Source organism: Manduca sexta, unplaced genomic scaffold, assembly GCF_014839805.1.
Source record: "Manduca sexta isolate Smith_Timp_Sample1 unplaced genomic scaffold, JHU_Msex_v1.0 HiC_scaffold_3469, whole genome shotgun sequence".
Taxonomy (NCBI): domain Eukaryota; kingdom Metazoa; phylum Arthropoda; class Insecta; order Lepidoptera; family Sphingidae; genus Manduca; species Manduca sexta.
In genome coordinates this window covers 66-7,251 of record NW_023594540.1, presented here as the reverse complement: position 1 = coordinate 7,251, position 7,186 = coordinate 66, and the positions used below count along the sequence as shown (strand labels likewise).

The following is a 7,186-nucleotide window of genomic DNA, read 5'->3' as shown; positions in this document are numbered from 1 at the left end:
TACCAAATTCAGGAGTTTCTGCCAGTTGTTGCTAGCGGCATAGCCTTAGGATCGCAGGTTTCCCTTGACTACTTACTCAACTCCCGGCGACGCAATCGACCAGAAACGACTTCCGTTCCTCGCTGGACTAGTAGCAAGACGGACTTATTTCGCGGCCCCAGCCTGTATCCCAGATGCAAAACACACACGACAATATTAGACGGGTTTTCATATCTCGTAGCCTGGTGGAGGGAATCTGTTGACAAGTTTTTTTTGAGTAAAGATAATGAGTCACAGGTAGGACTTGACTATTGGACGCCGGTCTTGGCTTCGTGTTCAGCATGTTCAAATATAAATTACAGCTTTAATGATGAAGATTTTTTTTTATTGCATTTGAATGACGTGACGAACGTGTTACTGGTCTGATGGCAAAAGCGATACGACTACAGTAAACCATCCAGAATTTGTCATTATAGAGTACTGTGTAATACATCATTGCATTCGTTTTCCTATTATTGATTCGTTATTGATTTCTAAGTCCATGCGCTGCGATGCTTTCACCAGGCCGCACCGCGCCACGTCCAACGCATAAATAATATCTTAACATACGATAAATAATATTTTATCTACAAACTATAGTTTCTTAAAAGGCACAGGATTTTCCTTGTTCTCAAATCAGCAAACACATTTTTGTCCATATTTTTAAAAACATGTATATTAAATGAATCAAAAATAAATGAGTTTATTACAATTACTATACTTATTGTTGAAATAAAGCCGCTAATTTAAATATTTAATTATAACAATATTATACTATATTCATATGGAGCTATAATAAATATCCCCGCATACAAAAAACCACTAAAAAGTAAAAATAAAATGTATTTTTCCTTTATATTTATTAAATACCTAGTAATATCTATGTAGTTTGATCAAATCATCGTCGTGTCGGGGGTCGAACCTTGGACCGAGAATGTAAAAATACTTACCTTGCCCGTATACAATAGAATCTGATGGTAAATGATCACCCCCTCTGCAACCACTAACAAACCCACAGGAATTCTAGGAGGATTCCTAACGTTTTCAAAGGAGGGATAGACTGGGAAGGAGAAAATAAATAGGGTCTTTGCATTCAACTTATCGGACAAGTTTCCACATCACTCCAGTGTGTCAGAGTACGTCAGTATTACCTCCATATCTATGTCTACTCTACCATTTCCAATGTTTCTTACTTAGCAAAAGGGTCCATCAGATTCATGTCGTAAGCTGCGTAGTTCGAGTCCCCGTAAATGTCTTTTATTTTGGCTTTCGGTCTCGATATTATACCCAAATCGAATAGTTCCTGAAAATAAAATTACCTTTCACTAATTAGGTTTTATATCTTTTTTAAATATCTGATCTCTGGAACAGCACTAAAGCGTAGTAAAGACGCTGTCAACTTGTCCAGAAAATTATATTCAGACCGTTAACTGAGTAAACTTAGTTATATACTATGTATAATTGTATCAGCAATGCAAGTTAGGTCTAGTTTTCGTCTAGGCTTAGTTTTAGATCTGCGCAACCCATATGAGACTAACTCAAAATAAAATATTTTAATTCACCTCATGTTGCGTTTGAAATCCCCGACCCTGTCAATTTATCAAAAAGTACTTTTATCTCACCTCAAACCCCTGGAGCATGGTATCATCCATATTCAATGGCTTAGGCATCGACGCAGGCTTGGGCTTCTTCCGTTGGTTCAGTTTTGGATACTTCCATCCCACGTTCTTGTACATTATTTGGTGCATTTTCACCAACAACTTTTGGTCCGCCCTAAAACCGCAGAGGCTAAATAAAAACCAGACAAAGAGACCGACCAAGGGCAGTGTAAGTGTACGTACTTAAAACCCTGTCAATGCAATTAACTATTTTCGATACCGCCGTTTTCAATAAACATCTTCAATACCATCTCAAGAATAAACAAAAAAAAATAAGTCATTAATAGTTCAAAAAAGCTTTCTTCCATTAGTCCATTTTCGCTATGGACCGAAAAATCGCTGTTGGTAATCGTTTATTCAAATCGGCGGTTAACAGTCTATTGACTTTAATTTTGACTTTAATACATAGGAATTACTTTTACACTAACTAACGAATCTACCTCTGCAGGCGAGGGTAGATCCTAAATTCCAACTCCCAAGATACTGTTTGGAGTTAATCTATTATTACTAGTTTTCACGATGAAGGTAAACATCATAAAGAGAACATAACTAATAAGGTAATTTCCTAAGTTTGATTTTAAATTGAAATTCATCTGTGACATCAGTATCAAAATTTGTTGAAAAATAAAACAGTTATTCGTGTTTTAAATATTATTGACAGTAAAAGAGGGGCATAGTCGCGCTGTCGCTTTCTTATACATGTAACATTGTGGCAGGTTACACTTAGTGACGTCACAGTTTGTTATTACTGTTATTTGACAGCTACCCCTTCCGCAAAATTACAAAGCTTTATAATTTATTTATAACTGCGTAGATTTTACAAAATATATTTTTAATAAATATATTCAAAGGAAGTTGTCAACTACCCTATGACTACTAAAAAATATATAACCTGTAGTCTACCACATTACTTATGGCATGCGTGATAACTGAGGTCTGCCACGGTGCTGATACCTCTCATGGAAGAGGCCCCGTGCCAACCGGATACAATAATATATACACATAGCAAAACTGGCCAATGAACTTTGTTTAAAGAAAAACCAACAAAAACACACAACATTAAAACGCTGTAGTTCAAGTATTATCATACAGCGGTCTTTGTTATACTGCCACAGTAAAATGTAGGATTGAATACATTTTGAGGCTTTTTATGACTTAAATATAAAGTACTTTCTGGTCGAAGGTGTGCTGGCGGCATATCTAATGGGAAGGCAGGTGACGAATTAGGGCATCCACTTTTCTCTATGAGTGTTCCATCCAATGATGTGATAGGGGGCGACACTAGTCATATCGGACACAAATTCCTGACTCCAGGCTGATACTGAGAAAAAAACTATCCAATGTGTTAATCCAGGATATAGTTTAAGCCGTAATCCGTGCAGTTGTAATATCAGCAGAAATCAGCCATGTACGCAGGAGATATTATAGTGCACAAGCGTGCGAGCAATACACAGTTGCACTCTCTGATCCTTCCTCTCGTAGACCGGTGAGATGAAAATACGACATGACCGAAAAGAGATTAGGCGCAGAACCAACGACTTTAAATATAAAATCATTAATTGTGAATAAAGCATGGGTTACCTCATCAGCTCGTCGACGTAGACCCTGCAGTCCTGATGCAGCTGGCACATCAGGTCGTCAGTCATGATGGATTTGATGTATCCATACACATTGTCCCTGCACTGATGCGGGGGAAACTTGTCATATATCGACCACGCCGCGCGGTACTTGTTTAGTGCCTGGGGAAGAAAGAGTTTGTTTCGTTTTCATAAGTATAGTTTTGAATGTTGATATACAAATCTTGTGTATTAGTACTGATGCCAATGTTTATGAGAAACATTTATTTTGTCTCATTTGTATATTTCCTAACAACCATTTTATTGCGTACATTTGTTTTGAAAAATAGTCATTTATTTATTTTTTCTACTTTCTTCTTCTCATTTACAAACTTAACCTTTGCAAACATCGCCCTTCTATAGATATATTTTTACCTGCATCAAACTCTCCATATGTTCAGAGCTCTCTACTTTATACCCAATGTCAGCAAAAGGGTTACATCTCAACTTGAACAGCTGTTCCGCTTCTGCTGTTCCTTCTCTGCTTCTGCCTTCAATGCTGCATCCAGCTTCGCTTGCTCTTTTCCGTTTTCAGCTAAAAAGAAAAAGTGTTCTATTCTAGCGAAGATATATACTGATCTTCTTTTTTCGCATCAAAAGATTTGTCTTATAATAATTGTAGTGACTTAAGTTCTTTAAGACGAGACGATTTTACGAGATGAAAAGTAGCTCATATCAATCAAGATTGTAACTATCTTTGAGAAAAATCTAAACACAATTATTTAAGTATTTCAGGGCTGAAAATATAGCAATTGAACTTGTATATTTCGCATGTAAATAATATAGATGCAACGTACTTGTTCCGGTGTCTTTCCTTTCGTAGCCGCCTCTATCTTTTCATCTTCTTCCCTCTTCTCTTCTACGGTTGGGTATTCCCCGCGCAGCACCAGCATGGTCCCGCCTTCGATATCGAACGGATATTCCGGGAAGAACCCGTAACCGTAGTACCTTGAAAATATCGAATTCCATCGGTTTCTTTTTGATCAAAATACGATTAACTTGAATATGATAAACTGCCTCGGTGGCGTAGCTTGTATTACGTCATTCTGCAATGCTTAGAACTCGGGTTCGATCCCTAGGTTGGGTAGTGACATTGGGTTTCTCTACTCAGTATCAGCTCTAAATCTATAATTAGTGCCCGACATGGCGATAGGCTCGTCTTCTATTACACTCTGGGATAGAATACCAACAACGAAAATTGGGTGTACCAGTTGCATTTCTACCTAACTTTAGGGATAAAAGACATGAGTGTGTGCATGATTAACTTCCGAGTACATTTTTTATACTGCGTAATGACGAGACGATGTTTCGTATTTCGAGTATCTATCTGGGTAGAGGGCATTGGTTTGTCTATTTCTACCACAAATGTTTCAAATAATGTTGTATTTCACCTTGAAGAATGCTTTGATCAATGTTATTATTAGGTATTAAATATTCGACAGATCTCGTTCAAAGCTAAGTGTATCTATCTGACAAAATTGAAATATGATGTGGTGTTACTGCTAAAAAATGGTCAATCGTTAACATTATGCGAATCATGAACTCATTATTTGCAATAGAAAAGTACATTGTATTAGTCAGACCTTAAGGTTCAAACTCGAAACTTCACAACGCACGTACTACGTTACCACTCTACCGTTGTGATACTGTAGTGTTCTCACTAACCACTCTTTAAACCACACATTTATTTGATCCGTTATGTCATCAATCTGGTTGTTTTTCTTAAACAGGATCAATTGTTTTCTTCTTTCTCTCTTTATTATACGTCTCTTGTAATTTCATTCTTGTTTTGCGACGTCGCTCGTAAATCTACAGGAAGTTCGAAATAATTTACCTATACCATAAATATAATGCCTCTTTTAATTTCAGGAGCAGGCACTAGTAATGCGCCCAAGTTCAAACCAATACCTTGTAAAATGATATGTCATATTCATACTGTCCCACTGCTGGGCACGGGCCTTAACTACTGAGAGGAGTTAGACCTCGGTCCACCACGCTGGCTTAGTGCGGATTAGCAGACTTCACATACCCTCAATATTCTTATACAGAACTTCTTAGGTTTGCAGGTTTCCTCATCGTTAAAGCAAACGATAACGCACAATACACATAACTATTAAAAAGTCAGAGATTCGTGTACTTGGTTTTGAATCTGCGGACATTCGTCTTAGCAAACTAGTCCCAACTAAGCTATCGCCGCTATCAAGAGTAATAAAATAATTAATATAAAATAGTTTATTGTCAAAGACTGCTTGCTTTGCTGATGGTAGGATATTTGTATCCGCGCGGATAACGACCACTGCATATAAGGAATAGATAGACCCCGCCATAATGGCCCCAGTAAGTGTGCCGCGTACCGAGATCCGCCTGTGCATATTGTTTTAAACAGGCAGGTATAATTATGTTCACGCTCTATCTAGACCTCAATCATTAAACCATCTGGGCCCTTATTCTGTATGATAGTGTAAACGCGTAACGCGGCCGTGTCATGTTATCTCCGAGAAATGTGCGTGGAAAGGTATTCTGTAAGTCAAATTTCTATAGTCCTAAACATGACGCGTTGTGTTACGTGCTTGTTACGCACTGTTAAAATAACGTGCGGGATAGAGAATAAGGCTCCAGGTGTAGAGGAGTCACATTGCCGATCCCAGTATTAAAAAAACGTAAAATTTTTATAAGAGCTCAAGCCAAATTTCAAACGGGTCTGTTAACTTTCGTTACCTTGTTATTCTCCTCTTCCAAGCTCAAACGTTTCTTAAACGGGTCCGCTATGTATCCGATCAGTATGTCTTCTTGGATTTTAACATTATTTTTCCTTTTTACTTTCATATACAGCCTAAAGATTGAAGTCCGATTAAACTTAAAAAGTCTTAACATGTATATTAGATAAAATATACCGAATACCCTATTAATTTCACGTATTATGTTTTATGTTATTTTTTTTAGAAAAAAAGTGTCCATAAAACTTAATAAAAGTTGCGGTTTACCCTCAGGTAAAACAATAATAAAACAAAATTGTATATTATTTCGAAGGGAAAGCTTTCGAAACGTATATTTCTTTACGTACATAACTTTATTAATGCTTAGGTTTAAAGGAGACTTATGTTCAGCAGCGGACTTCATATGGCTGATGATGATGATGGAATACTTAACCATTTCAAATTAATCTCTGTATAGATTTTGAAGAAGAAAGAAGTTTATTGTTGGACAAAGATAAAAAATTAAAAACACAAAATCCTACATAACATAAACAGTTATTGCACCAACAATGGGCCTCCCATTCAGTTATATACTGCAATACTACCTATGTAATACTGCAGCGCTGGTTTTCAATGAGATGCCCATGTGGCGTACAGACATCAAATCGGTATACAGTAGTTAGTGACTTAACAATTAAAAAAATTAAAAAAGTGAATTTTATAGTTTATCATCGCAACAGCTTAACCTATTTCAATAACATGTAGACAACTTGTTTAAAAAATAGACTGGCATGGACAATTTCTAATCTTAAAAATACAAATGTAATTATTTGGGAGATTCGTGAAGGTAGATTACAAGCAATAACTAACCTATAAACTCTTTGAATTAACTTGGCAGCTTTATTTTTAATGTGCAGCGGAGCTTCTGGCGTTTTATCGGCGTAATACAATTTTCGCAGCCGGTTTTTTTCTGCAGTATTGGACGTAATATTGTCTGAAAACATCAAGAGTGTGTCGATGATTTAGCAAAGGAAAGGTAGTTTTAAGACAGGAAAGACTATAATCAAATATGCATTTATTGGTTGTAGGTATACGAGATGCAGTCTGGTTATACATTCAGCTACAAAAGTAGCTGAACAAACTCAAAATTTATATTACCTTTAATCATTTATGTTCGCATCAACAATCGTTTTTATTC

The 7,186-nt window shown here is 36.6% G+C and overlaps 1 pseudogene; it reads right to left on the bottom strand.

Annotated features, from left to right (window-relative positions):
- Positions 1-207: 207 nt before the first annotated feature.
- LOC119188445 lies at positions 208-6,982 on the bottom strand (annotated as a pseudogene).
- Positions 6,983-7,186: the final 204 nt, after the last annotated feature.